Raw genomic sequence first — 13,413 nt, 5'->3', positions numbered from 1 at the left:
CTTCAGAATTTCTCCGGGTGTCAGTAATCGAACGGTGCTCGAGGAGCTACACTGTGTCTGATCACTGGTGTGGGCGATTGGACACTGTCACAGTAGCTTAACTCTGTGTCTCCCTGTGGGAATGTGTGATGGGACGGTGTGGAGTGAGCTTCTCTCTGTGTCTGCCCGCAAGAGCGCGTGGTTTGACAATGAGCAGCGTGCAGTCTGAACCCATGTGTGTGTAATGCGACTGTGGAGAGAGTGAGTGAGAGAGAGAGAGAGAGAGAGAGAGAGAGAGAGAGAGAGAGAGAGAGAGACACTCTGTTTCTGATCCCGCGAGTATGAGATGGGGGGACGATGCGGAGGGAGGTTCTCTCTATGTCTGGCCGGAGGTGTGCGTGATGGGACGGTGTGAAAGGAGCGACACCTGCTGTCTGAATCCGGGATTGGACGTTGTTAAGGGAGTTTGAATTTTCTGATCCCATTCGGTGCAATGGGTGTTATGGAGGGTGAATCACTGTTTTTTGTTCCTGATTTGTAGAGCATACGTGTCCTCAGAACTGGATCGATAACGAAAATCGGTGTTATTTCATATCTTCCTTGGAGAAAACTTATGATGTGGCCAGGGAACATTGTTCAAACTTGGATGCAAGGCTCCTCGAAATAAATTCAAAAGAGGAAGAGGTAAGTGATTCCCAGGGTGTAAGATAGATCGAAACATTCCACACCGTCCCATCACACCCTCTCGGGGATAGACACAGAGTGAAACTCCCACGAGGACCAGTATCTGAACCCGGTTTATCATCACTGGCATGTGACGTGAAATTTGTTAACTTAGCAGTAGCACTTCAATGCAATGCATAATTTAACAGAGAGAGAGAAAATAATAATAAATATAAAATAAAGCATAATAAAAATGAACAAGTAAATCAAACACGTATATTGAATTGATTATTAAAAATGTAAAAAAAACCGGAAATGGTCTACGTTATAAAAAGTGAGGTAGTGTACAATGTTTCCAGTCCATTTAGGAATCGGATGGCAGAGGAGAAGAAGCTGTTCCTGAATCACTGAGTGAGGGCCTTCAAGCTTCTGTATCTCCTACCTGATGGTTACAGAGAGAAATGGGCATGCCCTGGCTGGTGGAGGTCTTTAATAATGGACACTGCCTTGCTGAGACTCCGCCTCCTGAAAATGTCCTGGGTACTTTGTAGACATGCGCCCACGATGGAGCTGACTAGAATTGCAAACTTCCGCAGCTCTTTCGGTTCTGTGCAGTAGCCCCCTCCATACCGGACAGTCATGCAGCCTGTCGGAATGCTCTGCACGGTGCAATTATGGAAGTTTTTGATTGTGACAGAATGAAGTCCCTTCACGGCGTCCCGTCAGACTCTCCCTGGGTCAGGCACAGAGTGAAGCACCCACAAAGCCGTCCCATCACTCATTCCTGGGATATGACACTGGATGTTTCCATGTCTATGCCATCTCTTCAAATTTTCCCGTGGCCAGACATGGGGAGAGGCGCAATGTCACCGTTAGGTTCTACCAGCATGCTTTGCCTGGTGTGTGAGGGCGATACTGCCGTCGGCCAGGCCAATACGAGAAAAGCTTGTTTGTGTGGTCGTGTTGCCCGGTTACAAATCAATCCCACGAAATAACGAGCAGTTCACCATTTGCAATTAAACGGTTGGGCTTTATGATTCTTCATTTAACTACAGGGTTAGTCTAGAAAACAATTTTACCATTTTAACGAAACAGTCCAACGCGCTCCTTGGAGCTCACTGTTTTCCCGTCCGTCCGTTCTCCATCGATTTCTCCCGAGTGTGGTCGACTCCCGACCCCATTCCAAGTCCGCTCAGACCTGCAGTCTACGATTACCCCATTCTGGCATCTTCTCTTTCCATCTTCTGCCGAACAAAAGCCCGCGAGTTCCCCGCTCACGGGCTCACAGGAAAGAAAACCCCTCCCATCATGGGACGCCACATATTCCAAAGCACCCGTTATCTCTCGTCATTACACAAACACACTGCTGCTACAGAGAAACCATTACATTAGCAGTGAAACATTTCCCAGGACGTTGCATACATATTAATGGAAAGGATTTCACTTCACAGGAATTTGTTTCCACCTCTGTCGGCGATGTATACAGAACTTACTGGATTGGAAAATGCAGAGACGGGTGAGGTTTGGACTGTTACAGGTCCGTGGTTTGAGAGTGACACGAGGCCGTGGACAGAGAGAGAGTGGGTCAGTGGGATTAGACTGTTCACTGACCCAGGGTTGTCGGGCGAGGGCGGTGCAGTGGGATTGATTTGGGAACTGACTCGGGATTGTCGGGGAGAGGGGTGTAGTGGGATTCGTACGGCCGTGGATCCGGGGCTGGGGGGGGGGGGGGCGAGCGCAGATCAATGGATTAGTTGTTTTCGACGATCTCAGGTTGGCTGCTGCATCTGTTTCGTCTCTGTTGAAATTGTCTAACCCTCTTTGACAGGAATGTGGACTCTAATCTTCTGTACAAGTCCTATAGCCGGCCCAGCTGCAGAAAATGCGACGGATCCTGGACATACGATTGCAAAATAAAACACAGATTCCTCTGCGAGAAGTCGGATATTCCTGCAGAGATCCGAGGTCTCTGTCAACACCCCGTCGGGAGAACCTAAATCAAAGGAATGTATCTCACTTCTCCCCATACAATCTACCCCACTCTCAAACCCCAACCCTTTTACTCCTTCACACCCACTCCATCGTACACCAGTCTCCTCCTCTAATCGCATCCACATTCTCCCCCACTACTCTCCCTCTCCCCATCCAGACCACTCTTCACCCTTCCTGCCCCTCTCTCCTCCGCTCGCCACAATTACTCCCTCTTTCTACTCTTCTCTTTGCCATTCTCCGCAACACATTCTTCTTCTGCTCTGGCTCTCTCCCCCTCGGACCCCATTCTCGGCCTCTCCTCTCTACGTTCTCTCCACACACTCTCAACTCAATTCTGTGAACTCTGGCTCTCAACTCCCCAACCCAACCCAAGGGAAAAAGACTGTGCACATTTACCCTCCTTGTGCCCCTCCTGGCTTCATACCCTCGCTCCAAGAACTGTAGACACATCCTTTCTGCTTGCCTTCTGTCCGTAACTCAGACCGTCGAGACCCGGCAACATCCTCATAAATCTCCCCCCGCACTCTTCCCAGCTTAGTGGCAGCTTTCCTACAGGAGGGGGACCAGAAGTGAACACCGCCCTCCAAGCGCGGCCTCAACGACGCCTTGTACAACTTCAACGTGACCTCGGTACGGTGCAAAATTATCGTAAATAGGGAGATGTAAAATTAACGTAAATAGGGAGAATTAATAAATAGACAATAGACAATAGGTGCAGAAGTAGACCATTCGGCCCCTCGAGTCTGCACCGGCTGCAATGAAGGTGAATACCGAGGGAGTGTTTAAGTTTTCAGGGAGAGTTCGCAATCTGATGGCGGAGGGGAGGCAACTGCTTGTAAATTGTTGAGTTTTCAGGCTCCTGTAACCCCTCCCCGATGGTACCGATCAGCACAGGGTATTTCCCGGCTGGAGGCGGTATTCCGGACGCATTCATTCTTGAACATGTCCTCGATGGAGGGGAGGGTTGCTGACGGACAATAATTGGTAGTCAGAGCCTTAAAGGGAAAGTGACAGCTAACCACACTCCGGGGAATGGACGCGCCGAGACCCGGATGCCTGCCGCTTTACGGTCGGGAACTTGGCACCTTCTTCGTGTTTGAGTGACTGTGCTATCTCCACCCAGATTGATTCCACATTCTGCTCCATAGATCCTATGTCGTCTCCCACTATCGCCCTAACATCCGCCTCAATCAAGAGCGCTACCCCACCTCCTGAAATTCCTGCTAATCCTTTCGTATTCCCTGATATCCTTGGATATTGACTTTCCAATCCTCTTTACTTTGCAGCCACGTCTCTATAATGACCACTAAATCAGTCCCCTTTGTACTGATTTGTGCCACGATTTCACTGACCTTATTTGGAAAACTACGGACTTTCAGATAAAGTGATTTTACACTCATTGTGCTTTTAAAATCATGTCATCTTTCTCTCTTTACACTTGAAGATTCCTCGCTTCACTTCACTCGACTCTTACTGTTCTCTATTTTATCTTTTGATTTTACTTCAACTTCATCCACACTTTTCTCTTATACTTTATCCATACTCCGCCAATCTTTTGCTCACATCCCCGCGTTATGTGGCTCTCTGGGGTCATGGCCCCATCACGGTTCAGCTGTAGCCCGTCCCATTGGAACAGCTCCCTCCTTCCCCAATACTGTTGCCGATTTTCGATGAATTCAAATCCACTTCTCCCACACCAATCGAGCCACGGATATAACTCTGTAATCTTTTTTACATTAAGCCAATTTCACATGGCTGAGGCTGTAATCATGAGATTGCCTCCTTTTTTGTTTTAGCTTTTTTGTTTTAAAGTCCGTAGCTGGTTAATTCCCTCAGCAGAAGCGTTTACCTCGACCTACCGATGTCTTGCATATACATATTGACTTGGTTTCCAACGCCGCCTGCCGCAAGGAATTCCTCCAATCACCCCTCATGGCAGAAAAAATCCCTCCGAACCTACCTTCTAAATTCTCATCTCTGCATGCTGAGGCTGTCCCCGCAGGCCTTGGTCCCGACCCCGCCATCTCTCTCTCCATTCACTCGATCGAGGACTTTCAACATTTGATGGGTGCCAATGACTTCACCACTCATTCATCTGAATCCCAGAAAATACAGGCCCAGATTCAGCAAACGCTCCTCAATCATGGAATCATTTACGCGAAACCCCATTTCACCCTTCATCAACACATCCTTCCCTTCATACGTTCCAAAAGTAGGTCCATTATGCCCAGATTAGGCGTCTGAAAAATGACTTAAAATTAAATGATCGTCTTTATATGTTAGTCCTCAGGAAAGCCATGAAACCATTATATTTACCTTCCTCACCGCCGACTCCAACAATAAATTAACCTTAAGGAAATCCTGCACAAGGACTCCAAAAACCCTTTAGGCCGTAGATTGTTGAATTTTCTCTCAATTTCGAAAATAGTCTGCATTTTATTTATTCTACAGAATGCAAGACCATACACTTCCCGGCAGTCGACTCCATCAGCCATCGCTTTGCCCATTTCCGCAGTCGGTCTCAGCCCTTTTGTAGCCCCTCTGCTACTTGAACCCTACCTGCAGATGGGAAACGTTATGGCCGATCTGCAATGACCGTGGTTTCCCGATGAGGAAGCGAAACATTCGGTTGCACCGGGAGATACACTGACCCGGGATTTGGAGCTTGTTGATTATAACTGAGGAAATGATTGTGCTGAACGCTGAGCTGTTGCCAATACATCGCAGTCTGATGGAGATATTCCAATTCTCCAGACGGTCCGAGTCCACTTGGAAGCAGGACAGTCAAGCTACTGCAGACCTCTTGTGGAGAGAGACAAGGTCAACGGGGTCAACATGATGAGCTGTTCACAGATGCTAACATCCGGGTAATTTTCAAATAATTCGAGAGGCTTTCCGGCTGACAGATTGAACATACAGAGAGTTAATGACACGCAGGGTGCAGGATACAATAAACTATAGCTATCACGAGGGGGCACTGTTTTGATGTGCCTGGAAGCAGTTACAGAGGAGTTGTCAGAGTTTTTTTTTGCTTACGCAGAGTGCGTAGAATTGGCTGCCGGCGCTAGTGGCTGTGGCGGATACAAAAGGGCCTTTTAAGAGACTCCTGGACAGGGACATGGAGCCCCGAAAATACAGTGTTATGGGTAACCCTTTGTAATTTCCACGATAAGATCATTTTCGACGATGCGTTGTGGGCCGATGGGTCTCTGTTCTGCTGTTTGTTGATCGGATATGTTGTGACCGAGCTACACTGACTGTGGTTTCCCAATGGGGAAGTCAAACATTCTGTTGCAGAGGGAGATGCATTGCCCCGGATGCGGAGATTATTGATACGAACTGAGGAAATGATGGTGCTGAACTCTGAGCTGTGGTCAATAAACAGCACCCGATGTGGGTATTGCAAAGGTCCGGATTGTCCAAAGCCCAATGGAAAGCAAGTCAGATCGCGTTTCATTTGGCTACCAATGCCATGGTTAGGATGATTGACAAGAGGGATAAGGGTTAAAAGGCAGGATCTCCAGGGTAGTGATCTCAGTATTGAAACCCGAGCACCGTGCTCTCCGGGCCAGAGCCTGTGAGATTATACAGTTTATACACATGGGGGTCAACTAGTTCCAGATGGATGAGACCAGAGTGCCAGATCAGTTAGCGGTGAGGTTGTGGAGACGGATGGTGATAAGAACTCACTAGAGGTGGTAATCAGATGGTTGAGATCGGTGCAAATATTATCCTGGGCTGCACACATTTCAATGCAGAAGGATCGGCGTTGGCTGAAAACAGTGCTGACGATGAGGTAACTGGTTTTACAAACCGAGGTAATTTGTACTAAGGAGAGGCTGTTGAACGGCAGACATTGCAGGTAATCGTCTGAGATTCCTGGTAAATTGTGGACACCATCGAAACGGATGAATACAGGACTGAAGGCATTAATGTGCGGATTATAATGTATTAAGTGGTGTTTCCGTGGCAGGAGGCAAAGAGCGGGAATGAACGGAGACTTATTTAGGTTTACTGCCGGTGACTCTGCAGGGGCTCTGACAGGAATATTTCAAATGTCATTAGAAACGGGGATGGTGTCGTCGGATTGGCGAATTGCTCATCCGGTTCCCTTGTTTAACAAGTGTTCTCAGAGTCAACCTAGCAATGATCGGCCTGTAATTCTGACGTCAGTGATGGGTAAATTAGTGGAAGGTATCCTTAGAGATGGCATATATAATTATCCGAGTCTGATTAGGAACAGTCAAAATGGATTTGTGCGCGGAACGTCATGTTTGACACAACCTATTGAATTTTTGAAGAGCTTACAAGGAAAGTTGACGAGTGTTAAGTAGTGGATGATGTCTATATTGACTTCATTAAGGCCTCTGACACGGTTCCACACGGAAGCTAATTTAGGAAGGTTCAATCGTTAGGTATTAATGTAGAAGTAGCAATTGGATTCAATAATGGCTAGATGGGAGATGCCAGAGTGTAATGGTGGATAACTGTTTGTCAGGTTGGAGGCCGGTGTCTAGTGGTGTGCCTCAGGGATCTATTCTTGGTCAAATGTTGTCTGTCATATAAATTAATGATCTGGATGATGGGATGGTAAATTGGATTAGTAAATATGCAGATGATATTAAGATAGGTGGCGTTGTATATAATGAAGTCGGTTTTCAAAGCTTGCAGAGAGATTTAGGCTAGTTAGAAGAGTGAGCTGCAAGATGGCAAATGGAGTTTCATGTTCATAAGTGTGAGGTGCTACTTTTTGGTAGGACTAATCAAAATAAGTCATACATGGTAAATGGTAGGGCATGGGCGAATGCAGTAGAACAGAGTTATCTAGGAATTATGGTGCACAGTTCCCTGAAGGTGGAATCGCATGTGGAGAAGGTGGTAAGAAATCTTTTGGTGTGTTGGCCTTTATATATCAGAGTATTGAGTATAGGAGTTTGGATGTAATGTTAAAATTGTACAAGCCTTTGATGAGGCCAAATTTGTAGTATTGTGTACAGTTCTGGTAACTAGAATTTTATCTCGGTTTCAGCATCTAAGTTACAGAGAACTGTTGCACAAGTTAGGTCTTTATTCTTTGGAGCGTAGAAGGAGGGGACTTGATCGAGGTATTTAGCGTTATGAGTGGTATCGATAGAGTTGACGTGGATAGGCTTTTTCTATTGAGAGTAGGGGAGATTCAAACAAGAGGACATGAGATGAGAGATGGGGGCAAACGTTTAGGGGTAACGAGAGGGGCAACTTCTTTACTCAGAGAGTGGTAGCTGTGTGGAACGAGCTTCCATTAGAAGTGGTGGAGGCAGTTTAGATTTAGTCATTAAACAAATGGATGGGTATATGGACAGGAATGGGATGGGGCTATGGGCTGAGTGCAGGTAGGTGGGACTAGTTGAGAGTCAGCGTTCGGCACGGACTAGAAGGGCCGCGATTGCCTGTTTCCGTGCTGTAAATAGTTGTATGGTTATTTGGTTATTAAATCTCCCCCTCTGTTTTTGTTTGGTTATAAAAACTCCTATGTTGCTTCTCTGTGACTTACACTATGTTTGTTGATCGGAAACGTTTTGACCGAGCTACACTGACTGTGGTTCCCCATGAGGAAGTCAAACATGCTGTTGCAGAGGGAGATGCACAGTCCCGGATCTGGAGCCCGTTGATAAGACCTGAGGAAATGTTGGCGCTGAACTCTGAGCTGTTGTTATTAAACCACTTCCTGACGTAGGTATTGCGTCCATATGGTCCAACGCCCAGTGAGGGGCATGTCAGATCGTGTTGCATTTGACCTCCCATGGCATGGGTGGGACGAGAGACGAGGGGCTACAGGGAGTTAGATTAAAGGGCAGGACCTTCACGGTAGTGTTGAAACCCAAGTCACGTGCTAGTCAGGGGATAACCAGAAAGTTTATACAGTTCACACTCATGGGTGCCAACCAGTTTCAGAGGGATTGGAGCCAGAGCGGCAGAACAGTTACTGGAGAGGTCGTGGTGGCGGACGAGCTGAGAGAGCGAAGTCATAGTGGTTGGCTGTTTGGCAGTTAGTCTGCCTCTTGACTCGGAAGGGGTGGGGAAGAAAGGACAAGCTGTGGTGATCGAGGATTCGTTAGTTAGTGGAACAGACAGGAGGGTCACTGTGCCAGAATGCGGCTCCTGGATGGTGTCTTGTTTCCCGCGTGTCAGGGTCCGGGTTATCTCACACCGAGTCCTCAGCATTCGTAAGTGATGTGGACCAAAGCCAGAAGTCTGTTTACTGAAGAGGTGTGATTAAATTAGTTCTCAATTTTCTGAGGGAGAAGCATAAGTAACATGTATCAGTATCACAAACGGATGGGGATAATGGCTGGGATGCCTGCAGAGAAGAGATGGTTGAAATTTCTGGTAATTGTTCATAATGAGCAGTTTAGAGATGTCCCACAGAATAAGTTATTCTCAAATGGCAACGGTAGGCAACCGTGGCTGACGAATAAAGTTGAGGACTGCAATTAAGCCCTGAAAAGAACATATAAGGTGGCAAATGTGAGTGGGAAGATGGATGATTTGAAAGCTTTTAAAATCCAACAAAGGCAACGGAAAAGGCTATAAATTGGAAGGAAAAGTGTGAATATGATGGCAAATTATACAATAATATTACTCAGGATACTATGAGTTTATTTTTCAGTGATGCAAAGGTTAATAGGAAGGTGAGAGTTGATTTTGAGCCACTGGCAAATAACGCTGGTGTGGTAATAATGGGTGACAAAAATGGCAGATGGGCTTAATTTGTACATTGCATATGTCTTCACAGTGGAGGAAACTAGCAGTGTGCCAGAGACCAGTCAGGGTCAGAGAGCAGGCGTGAGTGACATTGCGATTACAATGGGCAATGTACGAGGCAAGTAAAATTCAAACGTCTTACATGGTTAAGTCGCCTGGAACAGACAACCCACATCTCAAAGTCCTGAGAGAAGTTGCCAAAGGAAAACGGATGCATTGGTCACAATCTTCAAAATTCCCTAATTCCCGGAGTGCTGGAAGATTGCAGAAATCCCTCCAGTCTTTGATAAGGAAGGAAGGCTAAAAAACTGAAAAGATTGGCCAGTCAGCCTAACCTCGGTTGTTGAGAAAGTGTTGGAATCTATTATTAAAGATGAACTTTCGGGGTTCTTGGAGAGGAATGATTAAGTAAGTTAAAGTCAGCATGGTTTCTGCTGAGGGGAATCATGCCGGACAAATCTATTAGAGTTCCTAGAGGAAGTAACAAGCAGAGTGGACAAAGGAGAGGCAAGGGATGCCATTTATTTGGATTTTTTCAGAACGAATTTGTTGAGGTGCCACACAAGAGGCTCCTTAACAAGACAAAATCCTATGTCGTTACGGGCCGGATACTGCCATGGATAGAGGAATGTCTGGCAGGCAGAAGGCTGGAAGAGGGCATAACAGGGGCCTTTCATGGTTGGCTTACGGTGACTGGTGGTGATCCGCAGTTGTCAGTAATCAGCCTACTACTTTCATATTGTTTGATAATTATTTGTATAATGATTTGACTGGTTTTGACGCAAAGTTTGTGAAAAAGACGAAGATAGGTGGAGAGGAATGCTGTGCCTTTTGATAAAAGGAACATTAGTTGAATTATTTAAATGTGGAGAAGTTTCAAATACCATAGGTGCAGAGGGATTGGTTGAGTCTGGGTGAAGAAGGCAAATGCAATGTTGGTATTTATTTCGAGGGGAAACGATTTTATATATATATATATATATATATATATATATATATATATATAAGGGAGATAATGGGGAGGCTTTGTAAGCAACAACAAGGCCTCACTTGGAGTATTTGTAACAGATTTGGGTTCCATATCTGAGAAAGGATGTGCTGTCATTGTAGAGAGTCCTGACGAAGATTACGGGGAAAATTCTGGAAATTAAGGGGTTAACATATGAGCAACGCTCGGTGCACTGGAACTCAGAATAATGCGGGATTATCTCGTTGAAACTACCGAACGTTGAAAATACTATATTGGGTGGATGCGGAGAGGATGTTTCCTCTGTTGGGGATATCCAGAACTGGAGGGCACACACTCAGAAATGCGAGGTGATCTGTTAGAACAGAAGCAATGAGCAGTGCTTGTAGCTGGTCAGAAGCGAGTATGCGGCATGTTCTGCCACAAACCATGGTGGAAGCCAAGCCCGTCATTATATTTATGTGGACAGTTTGACAGTTTCCTTACGCAAAGCAGGGATATGGAGTTGAGTGTTATGCGGGATCAGCTATGATGGGAATTGCAAAGCAGTTTCGATGTGCTGAATGGTCTAATTCCTTTTATATGTCTTCTGGTCGCGTGATCTCCAATGTCAGCGATTCCATTTTTTATCCAAGGGAACCAACACTGCTCATAATACTACAAATGAGACCTCTTCAGTGCCTTGCAAAGCCTAAAAAATAAATCTTTACCCTTATAGGCAGATCGTCTGGAAATGAATGCGAACATTGTATTTGTCTTCCTCACCACTGACGACACCTGTAAATTAAATTTGAGGGAATAATTCACCAGGACTCCAAATCCCATTGCGCCGCAGATAGTTGATTTAAAAAAAAAATAAATAAAATAAACTACTCTTATTTCTTTCCGGCAAAATGCATGAGCATTCATTTCCAGGCACTGCTTGGGATACCTCGGTTGGGAAGGTATTAGAGACCATTGTTAAGGAAACTCTAAGTTTGTCTGAGCTCAGCGTTTGGGAAAGTATTAGAGACAATTGTTAAGGAAACTCTAGGTCAGTTAGTCTGAGCACAGCTGTTGGGAAGGTGTTACAGTCTATTGTTAAAGAAACTCAGGGTCAGTTAGTCTGAGCTCAGCGGTTGAGAATTTATTTGAGGCCATTGTTAAGGATGAGGTCGCAGTGTACCTGGAGACCCGGTATAAAATAGGCCTAAGTTTTTTTCAGGGAAAATGCTGCCTGATAAATCTGCTGTACGTTTTAATGAAATAATATGCAGATCGACAAAAGAGAATCGGTTAATGACGTGCTATTTGGATTGTCAGAAGGCCTTTGACAAGGTGCGACACAGGAGGCTTATTAATTAGCTGCGAGTTCATGGGTTTGCAGGAAACATTCTGACATGGATAAAACAATGTCTATTTGGCAAGAGGCAAAGAGTGGGAATAAAGGGAGACTTTTAATCTGATTGAGTGCCGGTGACTCATCTTGTTCCACTGGGGTCTGTGTTGGGACCGATACTTTTCACATTCTGTGTCAATCATTGGGATAATAGAATTGATTGTAAATTATATGAAGATAGGTGGAGCGACAGGGAGCTTTGAGGAAGTAGAGAGTCTACAGAAAGACTTGAACAAATAAAGGGAATTGTCAAAGAAATGCAGATGAATACAATGTCGTTAATTAAAAGGCCACGCATGCTGGTAGAAGAAATGAAAGAGTAGGCAATTTTGTAATTGTTGAGAAAATGGAGAACACAAACGGAGGCTGACTCTGATAGGGACTTGGGAGATCTTGTGCAGGATGCCCTGAAGGTTAATTTCCATGTTGAGTCTGTGATCAGGAAGTCCAAAACCATGTGAGCAATTATTCCTAAGGAATATAAACGCGGCGATTTAAACTTCTGATATCATAAAACACTGGTGAGGCCTCATGTGGATTACAGTGACCGGTTTTGAGTCGAGTATCATACAAAGGTTGTGTGGAAACTGGAGAATGGTTAAAGGAGGTTCAGGAAAATTATTCCGGAAATAAAAGGCTTGTTATAAAAAGTTTATTATGGCTCTGCGCCGATATTCAATGGAATTCAGAAGGATGAGGGGTAACCTCATTAAAACCTCTCGAATGGTGAAAGGTCTTGCTAGAATTGATGTGGAGCGGATTTGGCCTGTGCTGGTAGAGTCAAAGACTAGAGGATACAGTCTAAGAATATAGGGACGTCCTATATTCTGGTCTTATTCCTCTAAATTCTCGTGCGTACAGGCCCAGAGCCATAAAATGTTCTCCATATGACAAGCCATTCAATCCCGGAATCATTCTGGAGAACCGCCTCCGACCCTTCTCCAATGTGAGCTCTTCCGTTCCTCGATAAGGTTCCAGAAACTGCCCACAACGCTCCGAATGAGGCCTCACCAGTGTCTTATAATTCTGATCATTACACACCTACTTCGATATTACAGACAAACCGAAATGAATCTCAACAGCACATTTGCCTTCTTCGCCACCGACTCGACCTGAATGTTAACCTTAAATGAATCCTGCATGAGGTCTTCCAAGTCCCTTTGTAGCACAGATCTTTTAATTTTCTCTCCATTTAAATCATGTCTGTTGTTGGGCACAGGTCTGTAGATCCATAATAGGTTCATCATCGTTGGCTGACGTCTGACTAATGTACTGAGGTTTTGCTCGAAACAGAGATCACAGAAGATGGGGTGTCTAGTCACCCCACCGCTCCCGCTCACCACTGACCGTTCCATGATCACCTGACTCCTCTGCCGTATACATCCACCGCACAATCCCCTACACCGACTTCCCGTCACCGACGACCCCTTCCTACCTCACAATACTCCCAATCTCTGTCACGTCCTTCCTCCCCTCAACTCCTCCCAACTCAGTCAACTCTCTGCTGCACTGCACCCTTTTCCCTTATTTCCAACCTCCCCGACACAATTCTCTGTTTGCGTGGACCGCTCCATCACCAATAGTCTTCCACATCCCCGACCCCAACCCAAGCCCCTCCTCTACAGATCTCCCTCTCTCTGTTCACCGGGATTTATGAGGAGAATGGGGGAGAGTTGACAACAGGTTTTAC

At 45.7% G+C, this 13,413-nt stretch overlaps 1 long non-coding RNA gene across 1 annotated transcript; it reads left to right on the top strand.

Moving 5' to 3' along the window:
- Positions 1 to 606: 606 nt before the first annotated feature.
- On the top strand, positions 607 to 2,689 carry LOC132389932 (uncharacterized). The gene is made up of 3 exons (XR_009510729.1): positions 607 to 663; positions 2,094 to 2,158; positions 2,471 to 2,689. It is a non-coding gene; the product is annotated as an uncharacterized LOC132389932 (long non-coding RNA).
- The last annotated feature ends 10,724 nt before the right edge of the window (positions 2,690 to 13,413 follow it).

This window comes from Hypanus sabinus, unplaced genomic scaffold, assembly GCF_030144855.1.
Source record: "Hypanus sabinus isolate sHypSab1 unplaced genomic scaffold, sHypSab1.hap1 scaffold_710, whole genome shotgun sequence".
In the NCBI taxonomy this organism is placed as follows: Eukaryota; Metazoa; Chordata; class Chondrichthyes; order Myliobatiformes; family Dasyatidae; genus Hypanus; species Hypanus sabinus.
The sequence above is the reverse complement of the archived record's forward strand: the minus strand, read 5'-3'. Positions and strand labels throughout refer to the sequence as shown.